This window comes from Lycium barbarum, chromosome 9 (assembly GCF_019175385.1).
Source record: "Lycium barbarum isolate Lr01 chromosome 9, ASM1917538v2, whole genome shotgun sequence".
NCBI classification, from domain to species: domain Eukaryota; kingdom Viridiplantae; phylum Streptophyta; class Magnoliopsida; order Solanales; family Solanaceae; genus Lycium; species Lycium barbarum.
In genome coordinates, this window is record NC_083345.1 from 35,991,190 (window position 1) to 36,002,727 (window position 11,538).

Sequence of the window (11,538 nt, forward strand, 5' to 3'; positions counted from 1 at the left end):
ATATCTGCCTTCAGCGAACCATTGATTGGTATTCAGCCACCAAACTTATATGCGAGAAAAGGATAAAAATGGTCCCTTAACTATGATAGTAGGTTCAAAATAGTCTCTTAACTATGCACTTAACGATTTTAGTCCTTTAAATTTGTTACAAGTTAACAAAAACGGTCCCTTAACTATGAGAGTAGGTTCAAAATAGTCCCTTAACTATGCACTTAACGGTTTTAGTCCTTTAAGTTTGTTACAAGTTAATAAAAACGGTCCCTTAACTATGAGAGTAGGTTCAAAATAGTCCCTTAACTATGCACTTAACGGTTTTGGTCCTTTAAGTTTGCCATAAGTTGACAGTTTTAGTCTCGACAAAATATTCATCGAACTTATTTGTTAGATTTGACGAGAACTATGAAAAAAAGGTAAAAATTAGTGAGAACTCTAGATCGGTCAAATAACTCGGGGCAAAACCGACGGACGTTAGTCGGTTATAGGAAAAAACTAAGGAAAAACCTACAGACTTGATAATGTCAAAAAATAGTGTCTCGGAACACAAAGACCGACGGATTCTGTCGATTAAAATCGAGGGAGTCCATTCGCTAAGTAAAATGCACTAGATTCGTTTTTACTGAAAACTAAATACTTCCAGTGTAGTGATTCTTTTTTTTTTAAAATAGTTTCTGCGCATTTTTCCTCAAAAATAACCGATGGACTTCCGTTGGTTTTCGTAAAAAACAATAAAAATTAAAAAAAAAAATAGTGCCCCTCGATTTTATCCATCGGTTTCCGTCCATCGTTTTTTTCGCTTGTTTTTGGTAGTGATAACTTTTTTAGTTAAGGGACTATTTTTAACCAACCCTCATAGTTAAGGGACCATTTTGTCAACTTATGGCAAACTTAAAGGACCAAAACCATTAAGTGCATAGTTAAGGGACTATTTTGAACCTACTCTCATAGTTAAGGGACCATTTTTTTTAACTTGTAAAAAACTTAAAGGACTAAAACCGTTAAGTGCATAGTTAAGGGACTATTTTGAACCTACTATCATAGTTAAGGGACCATTTTTGTCCTTTTCTCCTTATATGCTTTGTGAAGAAGATTGAGAACAAAGAGTACTGGGATAAAATCCTCATTTTGATTAAGAAGAAGCAATTCACATGATCAATTCATTTAGCAATTTGTCTGGCATGTTAAGACCAAAAGATCAAAAGACAGCAGTAAAAGATAACAATTAAGCGAAACATTTATTTAACAATCTCTCAAATCAAATTACGAAAAACCTCTTTGTACACTACATTTTTGGCTTCTTTTGTTATTTTCCCATCATCGTCGTAAACCAAAATCTTTAACCCTTCCCTACTTGTCACCCGTGAAAGAGCAACATACAGTTGTCCTACAGACCTGGGCCATCATCAATGCGACAAAGACCCCAGCAGTGAAAGGATACAAAGGACCCAGTCTTCTATTCTTTCTATTTGTCTATTTTGAACAGTCTTGCAGCATATACTAATTTACTTAGGCAGATGGGATATTACGATAAGATGCAGTGTCATAATATTTGAACCATTTTTCAATATAACATTGCTATATTTAACTAGACAAAGAAAAGTTCAGAATATATCTATTTGTTTTGTTCATCTTATACGGAAGGACTTAGAATTTTATAGGAGTAAATATTGAAGGATATAAAGCATTAATGGTGAAGTCAAATGAAAATTCTTACTTGATGGTAACGAAATGGATCAAAAGACACCATATCATAAATCTTCACAATTATTTGCATTTTCAAAGTAGTTTTTGATAACAGATAGTATGCATCCAACCACAAAATTCTTACATATGTCATAAAGTTCCAGAAAAGCCAGAGAAAATTATAACATAAGCTTGCAATCCATAAAATTTAAGCAATCGCACCAGGTGACTGGCGCCATCAAAACACATCGTTCAGAACTAAACTAAATGCCACAACTAAAACTAAAAATTAAAAATTGTCATCCGACTAAACATATCTTGTTTAAGTCTCCTCTACATTCAGAGACTCATGCAATTTTCTCCTTCTTTATCACTCTTTTGGCCTTATTGCTAGAAAGTTGTGCACTGGGATCATCATCGACTTCAACCACAGATGACCCACTCTCCGATCTACTCCTCTTTGCAGGGGTATTTGTTGGAGAGCTCATGTCTGTTACATCCCGTATTTTTTTGAACGTCGGATTAATTGTAAGTTGAGGTGGGGCCCACACGTCAAGATTTTTTTTTGGGACATGTGACAAATTATATGAATCACATATGTGAAGTTAAACACAAGTCAAGAAGGACCCTTGGGCCAAATCAAAGTGGAAGCCCTCCAAAAGGGACAATTTAAGGAAGCATTTTCGGATGATCTGACTTCTAGGGGCAAAAACGGTATTATAAATTTGGAATTTGGGAAAATGCCCAGAAATAAAAGTTTTAGATAATTGAATTAGCTTTCCATCCATAGGTCATGGGCCCTCATACGATATCGGGATCAAACGTTATGACCGTTTTACTGAACGAAGGTCCAGGCAGAAAAAAAGGTCTGCGCGATCGCGCCTGGGAGGGGCGCGAACGCGCAGAAGAAAATCTGTAACACAGCGCGAACGCGCCAGAAGGTGGCGCGATCGCGCTGAACACTTTTCTAGACAGTTCTGGCAGATTCTAAAAGGTTATATAACGGGGCTTTAGCCCCCAATCAACAACAAAACACCCTCTAAGCCTCCCCAAAATCTCTGAAAACTTCCACCAACTTCCACCCATCAATTTTCACGCAAATCAAAATATAATTTTCAAATTCCGGTCCAGACAGCGCACAGTTGCAACTACAAAATTGTGTAGTAATGTGTTGTGGCTCAAGGTCAGGGTGAAGAAGTGATGATACAGAAATATTATCGCGATATAGGTATGAATCTTTCATTGTTAACATTAATCTTGGTTGATTTACGGAAAAGGAGTTGTTTAACTGCTGTAAATTAATTTGGTTGGTGGAAATATGGTACAAACACCCTATGGGATGTTTTATGGAATAATTTGATGTGGGAAATAATACTATTGATTCTGGTATTGTTATTGTTGTGCTGGTTGTTGAATTGAGAATTCGGGCTAGGCATATAAACAGGGGAGATGCTGCCCAAATTTCTGTAGAAAGATGTTAACTTAAGATTCAATTCCTAAGAGCGTATAATTAATATTTGGTAATTGTGACCATTTGTAGAATTTGGAGAGTTTGGGATTTGAATTTGGAAGTTGAAAACTTGTTATGAAATTGTATGCCAAAGATTTGATGTTTTGCATAAGTTATGACTTTGGCGGAAAATTGTATATCATGTATATCGAGTGTATAACTTGAGGAAAACGATATGAAATGTTTCTAGAACTATATGGTGATGATCTTGATTGTTGATGAATGTGAAATTATTGATATTAGTTGAAAGTTTGGGTTGAATTGAAGATTATGTCAACTTGTGAGAAAAATGACTAGTTGAAGGATATTTGTGTTTTTAATGTTCATTGTTGATATTGATGTTGTCGTTTGGGTTGTTGTTGATAATCTATAGCCGAGTTGAATTCTCGGGGTGCTATATGTATAGGGGAAGTGCTGCCGAAATTTCGGTAGACAAATATGCATTAAGTTGAAATTATGGTATTTATAACTTACAATTGGTAAACTTGACCAATTGCAGTTTTTCGACGAAACGGGAAGTGAGTTTGGAAAGGCGTAAGGAGCGTGAAAGGTATGTAAAGCAACCCCAATTCTTCCCTTGGCATGCCCTTAGTGTGTTAGGGTCGGATCCGGGCCTCGAAGGACCTCTTGATGGCCCTCGGAATCCGCAAGAGAAAATTTCAGTTTTTCCTTCAGTAGAATTAATCCATTTTGATACGCTATTTCTTGGAATTATGCAATTTTGCTCTCAATCACTTAAAAATTCATGGAATATCTGTAGAACCTTTTTAGGTGATACCATAAGCTTAGAGGGCATAATTTGAGCCCGCCGCCTTGTTTGTCCCGAGGCGGGCCCACTATTTCCGGTTTTGCCCTTAATGTGTTAAAGCTTCCTTTTTAAGCGATTTTTGAAAGAAATGCTTCGATTACCCTACTAATCGCTTAACGAATATTATTTTAAATATTCTACTAAATATTATAAATTATTTTGACACTCGGAATGACTTCAGGAAAGTTATATTTCTGTAATTTATTATGATATCCGAAATACATTTATTATGATTCCGTCTGACTCCATGGATTTGTTTGGCTTTGATACGCTTCATCGAGTCTTTGAAAACATTTTATGATATTTTTAAATTGCATTAGTCTCTCACTACTCCATTCGTGGATGTCCCAATGTTTCCCACACTGAGCCCGGGCCACGATATGTTGTCAAGCGTGATTCTCTGCATTGTTCGCCGCGTCCCGATGTGAGGGGGCAGGTATACGCGTACATGGGTCTGTGGAGTATGATGTGCCATGTCCGCCTATTCTGATCTGATCTGTTATGGCCATTTTGATATGACATTTTATGATGCGGGGCCACGCCCCTTTTTCTGATTCCTCTGTATGGTGGCACCAGTGTCGGGAGGGTGGCCACGTTCTGTCTGCCGAGTCCCGTGGCAGGGACCGGATATGATATGACATATGTTTCTGTACACATTCTGTCTGTTTTGGAAATATGCATTTGACACTCCGGATTTTGTACTCATTTTCTGTAATCATTATGATTTGACTTCTGTGATTCCGCTTTACATATTCAGTACATATTTCGTACTGACCCCCTTTCTTCGGGGGCTGCGTTTTCATGCCGCGCAGGTACAGACGACAGGTTCGCTGATCCATCTGTTTAGGATCCCATCTCTGCTATTTTGCGGCGCTCTCTTCTTCAGAGCCCATCTTTTGGTACAGTCTGTCACTGCTATCTGGATATGTACATTATTCTGGGTATGACGGGGCCCTGTCCCGTCTTATGATTATGATATGTTCTGTAGAGGTCTGTGGATATATTTGTGTGGGTTCTGTACATATGTTTGGGATATTTTGTTCTATGATGGCCTTATCGGCCTATGTGTGCCAAGTCTGCTTTTCTGTTAAATTCTGTAGCGTCCACTGATATTATTATTATATTATTATTCTGTTAATATGCTAATTTGGGTATCGGGTACGTATAGGTGCCCAGCTCGGGCACTGGTCGCGGCCCACGGGATTGGGTCGTGACAATGTCATTTTCAGCGATGGAATCCTACAAAATTAAGATATGAAGGTCGAGAAAAAAATAAGTTTCTTTATGAGTTTTTTCAAATAATCTTTAAAAGGATGTAAAAGTGAGTGTCCATATCACCGTGAGCTCATTATTTACAGATGAGTCTTTTTCATGGTTGAAATCCGGATCCTGTCAAACAACAATCATAATCAATAATAAAAATATTTAACATCAACCAACAAATATTTATATGTGATGATATATGCTTGTAAAACAACATACAGAGAATGCATCTTCGCTTGGAGAAGAACCATACTGCTTAATGAGATCCTCATCTTCACTGAATTTAATAACATCATAAACTTCATCGTGGTTCTCTATGTTGTCGCTCTTTACAGCCACTTTAAATATGACCCTTCTATCCAGAATGTTATCCATTTCCGATGGATATGAAAATGCATCAGCAGCGCCAGACTTCTAAAATCAAAGTAGTATTAGAAGTAGTAAATAACCAAAAAAAAAAAAAACTTAAAGAGAATAACATACCTCAAGTAATCCCGCTCTTAATTCATTAGCAGTCTTACCGATGAGCTTTGTCGCATCGCGATCCCAAATTAACAAAGAAACAGAGCCACTATTAATTTTCGTTGCTTTTACACTTCGGGCAGTTAAATTTACTTCCCACTTTGTAAACCTTCTTGGCGCATTTTATGCAGCTCAGATACGACCAACCGTTCTTAAGTTCTATATAAACTATAGTGGCAACAATCCAGAAGCTCCCTTCCTATATTAAAAAAACACTGTTAAAAGAAATTTTATACGACATACTACTATTTAATCATGAAAACTCCAAAACAGTGTACTCACCTGAAGACACTCAACCAAGTTTCCGATTGTTTTAACTTGAGCCGTTCCAGAAGCCAACTCTTCCGCAGTAGAATAATTACGTTGAGAGGATATTTGAGAAATCCTCTCAGATTTCTCCCCATGCACATTTTCCAATCTACATGTATTAAAATTTGTAAGAAAGCCTAATATAATAAAAAAATTCCATAAATATTTTAAAACTTATAAATGGAATTTATAGTATGATAAACATGGAACTAAATTCTACAACTTGAGGCAAATCTGGATTAATCTAGAGTTTCGAAGCATGCCAAGAATTACGTAAAAAATATTTACCTGCAACCGTATATCTATATATTTAATCATATGTTGAATATACACAAAAGAGAACCCAATGTACATCAGAATTAGCTGAAAACCTTGAAACTTATAAGCTCGTATTAGCTGCATAACCACAATGACAGGCTTTTCGATAGAAGTATCCAAGTGTGGCATGATTTGCTCCACAAATTTCCCCCAAAAAGTAGCTGAAATATTATTATTCCTACATGAAAAAAATGTGCAACTTAATCATATGAAAGCGGGACAACATGAAATATATCACTAATCGAATTCATGATCCTGGAGTTCAACATTCGTAAAAGCACTGGACTTATCACCATGCTTGTGTTCTTGTATAGGTCCGTAACTAACAATCTCTCCTATGACATCTATCACAACGTAAAAAGCAGTTTGTGATAAAGTTGGTAAAACGTTCAAATTAATCAAAATGCAAGAAGAATAATTACCGAATAGTTTAGTATCCTCAACGTTCACTTGATTTATCAAGTGCTCAAATGGTCAAAAATTGAAGACTTCCATACCAAAGTCTGCATCAACTGTTTCATCCACACTCGTTCTATGGGTGAACATTAGCTTAAATTGGTGATTGTTGGTCTTATATTTTAGTTTATTCGGGCCAACCACGAAATTCTTCATATAATATAGTCCTGGTTCCTTTATCTCTATTTGGAACCTGTTCATAACAGATTTTCCCAAAGATGCCTGAGTACGACCCCCCTGAAAACAAATAATACATTGAGCGAGTTTAAATTTATGGATACAGATAAATGAGATCATATAGCTATGAAATAAAAATTGTAACAGAATAGCAAAACCGTAAACATACCCTCTCATCCTGCAACAGCATCTCTAGCGACAATACGTTGTCGACATTTTCAATATCAGTAACCTTCCAGAATCGCACTACGCGAACCTTTAAGGTCCACATCATCTTATTACTCGATATATCGCTAATAAAGTCAATTTTGGGAGACATATTTTTGATGTATATAATGGACAGCGTATTTGTTTTTCAATGTTGAATTTGAACTGTGTTACGGAAAGTCTTACAACAGTTTATATAAGAAATTGAAGAGCATTGTTTCAGCAGTAGGACTCTTTTAGGATAGAGTCAAATACAATTATATATATATATATATATATATATATATATATATATATATATATATATATATATATATATATATATATATATATCAATCTGTGCAATTGAAGATAATTAGCTTGTTATATGCAGGCGTAGGACTCTTGCAGATTAAATTTCCATTGAAACTGTTTGGTTTAGAGTGTTTATCCCCTATTTAAATGGTGAAATTTAAATAAATTCAAATTCATTCGTTTATCTAAATTTGGTTAGATATTATCAATTCCCATTAGGTTTAGATCACTTATTCAAAATTCAAACTTACGGAAACATATCTTCTCATCTATATATAAATTCCCAGTACGTTTAGATCACTTCTTTAAAATTCAAACTTACGGAAACATATCTTCTCATTATAATTTGAATATTTATATTTCAATTATCAACAATTCAAAACTTATATTACAATTCTTATTAATTTTGTCCTAATTCTCATTAGCTTTGTCTTAAAATTGTCAAGTGGCTTATTATTAGCTTGCTACTTGGCTTAACCACATTGCTTGTACCTCTTTATATATATATATATAGATTTACCACTACACCAGGGAGGGAATACTAATTTAATACTGATTTTTGGATTACTTTTAGTGAGAGACTTTTGAGTTACAGGCCAATATTTTGGAATTTACTAAGAAACGGTAGGGTTGTAATTGGATTGTCTATAATGGAGAAAACAGTTATTCATAAGGAGAGATTTCTGGAGAGTGGTGATAATAGAATTAATAAGGAAAGAGACAAAAAGTAGCTTTAAATTTCTGCAATTATTAGATAAAAAGGATAAAAAATAAAAATAAAAAACTGAGAAAAAAGATAAATTGGTTTCCTTGCATATAAGAGGTGTCACATCAGCTTTTCAATTCCCTCCCTTAAATAGTATTCAATATTAACCCAGCACAACAGTTACTCCTTAAAAGCTTAATAATGAGTAATTGAAAATAAATATGTTAATACTTTTAATGGGATGTAGGATGCTTCTGGAGAAATGAAATGACGGAGAATAATTAGCAAAAGATGATAAGTAGTCGGATGTCATTTAATGGAATTTAATGCTATTTTTTTAGATAAAGGATAATTTTTACATTTAGATAAGGGATAATTTGGTCATTTAACTTTCAAGGGTATTATCGTAATTCAACTTTTGACTATGAGGCTTTCTACTTTTAATATTATATGATATATGATATGATTTTGATAATACTATTTTGCACCATTCGAATAGGGTGTAAATTTTCGAGTACGCCTTGGGAATGGAGTCAACGGACAATTTGCCTAAGTTTTATGATAATTTGATAAATGTCATGGTGGTTGGCGATCAGTTGTTATATCCCGTATTTTTGCACATTCGGATAATTTGCGATAATTGTGACTAGTAAGAGATAAGGCAGTATTTTTTATCTTATTTAATACATAAGTTGTTCATGAAAATATTGATGCGGAAATATTGAGGAAGGCTAAGGGCAAAACTGGAAATTTGGAAAATAGTTTCATGAATTACAAAAATTAGTCATGAGATAATTGGGCTTGAAAAAAAAAACAAAAAAATAAAAGAAAAGAGAGGCCCAAGGTAGCCGGCCATAGGGGACATGGGCCAAGGCCCATGTGAAGGCTAAATTAATAAATAAAAGAGAGGGCCACTATTATTTGTCATCACATTTTCAAGAACATTCAAGAGAAAGAGACTTGAGAGCCAAAAAAAATAGGTCATTCGGCCAAGAAAAGAAAAGAAGAAGAAAATTTTGAAGCCTTCAACTTGGATCCAAAAATTTATTTCTTCTAGTATTCCTACTAATTCAAAGGTCCTCTTCAACGTGGTATAATTGTTGAAGCAAGAAAACTACTCTTGGTGACAAGTTCAAAACTCTAGTCAAGTGAAAAGTTGAGGGAAAAGGTAAGATTTAATCCTCTTTTTATATGATATGGATGGTTGTGTATGTTGTAGTATGTACAAATGGGTGAAAGTTATGAAAATATGGACATATAGTTGTGGCCGTGTGTATATAGTTGTGGCCGTGTGTGTTGTGTAGGGTTAAGGGGCCAAATTTACTTAGTATTTTGGTTGTTGTTGTTATGGATTGCATGTTGATAATGAAAGTTTAATGATCCTAGTGAAGTTGTAATGGTTGGAGACTTGTTTTAGAAGTTAATGTGAATTGAATATAGTGTTTTTGTAATTATGGAAGATAATGTTGTTAGTGTGAATTGTTGGTGTAATTCATGAAGTTAAAAGAAAGAAATGTGTTGTCATTGTTCTTCTTGAGTTTGGAAGATTTCGGGTAGTGTGTTGGTTTGGCCGTTTGAAATGTCGAGCGGATTGTTTGAGGCGTTCTTGAATATTGTTCGAATGGTTTCGGATTAGTATTGAATATGTAAGCAAATATGAATTGAACTTAAGTAAAATGTCATTGAAGTTTGTAGAAAGAATGTCGTTAACGTTGAAATGCATTTTGAATTGATTGTTGATATTGTTAGAGTGACTATTGGTATTGTTGTCGATGATTTGGCCGAGTTAAATTCTCGGATTTGTTGTTGATGATTTGGCCGAGTTGAATTCTCAGGGTTGTTGAATTTACAAGGGAAATGCTGCCGAAATTTCTGTAAATAAAGTCTTGGTTTGGAATTGGACTCCTAAGTGTTTATGGCTAATGTTTGGTATGTACGAACATTGTTGTAGATCTTGCGAGCCAAAGACTCAAATTTGGATTAGCGTAGAAAGCGGGCAAGGTATGTAAGGCTTCCCCTTTCTTTCTTCTGGCATGATCTTTATGAAACAAGTAAATGACGTATATGTATGGTTCCAAAAAGATTCCTATTCTTAGAGCCACTAGGATGGCTAATATTTTTTATCTCCATAAGTCACTTCATATGGTTTCGATACGTATCCATGATTCCGAAGCTCTATTTGATAAGTTTCCGAGTTTGTCTACGATTCTTATTGACCTATTGATATGAGTATACTTAGTATGGTTGAGACTATTGCATAATTAGATAATGAGCCAAGTATAAGAGTTTATGTTGTTAAAACGATTCTGTAAGTATTAATGTTTCTAATTTTTGCATATAGACTTGGATCGGGCTGAACGATCCTCGGCAGTAAAATATTATATTCATGGATCGGGCTGCACGTTCCGTAGCAACACACTGTATGATGTTCTATGAGTAGGCATGCGTGAATCAGCTATATGTGTATATGGTATATGATGTCGGCACTTTGATGTGATCCATAGCGATATTTGAAAGGTACCTAACATGATTGTTGCTTTGATTTTCCAAGAAATGGCTTCTGAAACGTTCGTAGAAGGTTCTGTACTTCGAACGCTCATAACTTTCTTATACTAAATCCGATTGACCCGAAACTTGTCTCTGAGCCTTCAAGTGTCGATAAGTATACTTGTCTATCGGGTCTTTATTTGTGTGCATATGGTTTCGCACTACTCTGTTCGTGCAAGCCTCGATATGTCCTTCACTGAGCCCGGGCCAGGATATGTTCTCGTGCGTACTTCTCTGCATTGTTCACCGCGTCCCTCTCACTTGCGAGCCGGGGCACGTTATATATATATGAGATGATGACATGATGATATGATGACGGGGCGGTGGCCAGGATGGCATATGATGATTCTATTCACCGCGTCCCACAAAAGAGGGCCGGGGCACGTTACATGCATATATGATACATGGCATTGGCATACATGATATATGATTTACCGCGTCCCTCACTGGAGGGTCGGGGCACGTTATATGCATACATGATATATGATTTACCGCGTCCCTCACTGGAGGGTCGGGGCACGTTAGATGTATACATGATATATGATTTACCGCGTCCCTCACTGGAGGGCCGGGGCACGTTATATGCATATGTGATATATGATTCTGACATGCATGATCCGTGTTTGAAAAGTAAGCTCTTTTGGCACTCTGGATGATTCACTTATTTTCTGTACTTCTTCTGACATCCGACATCGGTATACATGATTTGTGTCTGGAAGGTAACATTTTGGTATTCTGGAT

At 35.7% G+C, this 11,538-nt stretch overlaps 1 long non-coding RNA gene across 1 annotated transcript; it reads right to left on the reverse strand.

Moving 5' to 3' along the window:
* Nucleotides 1-5,250: 5,250 nt before the first annotated feature.
* On the reverse strand, nucleotides 5,251-6,196 carry LOC132610928 (uncharacterized). The gene is made up of 4 exons (XR_009571372.1): nucleotides 6,066-6,196; nucleotides 5,745-5,982; nucleotides 5,481-5,675; nucleotides 5,251-5,387 (listed from the first exon to the last, which is right to left on the reverse strand). It is a non-coding gene; the product is annotated as an uncharacterized LOC132610928 (long non-coding RNA).
* Nucleotides 6,197-11,538: the final 5,342 nt, after the last annotated feature.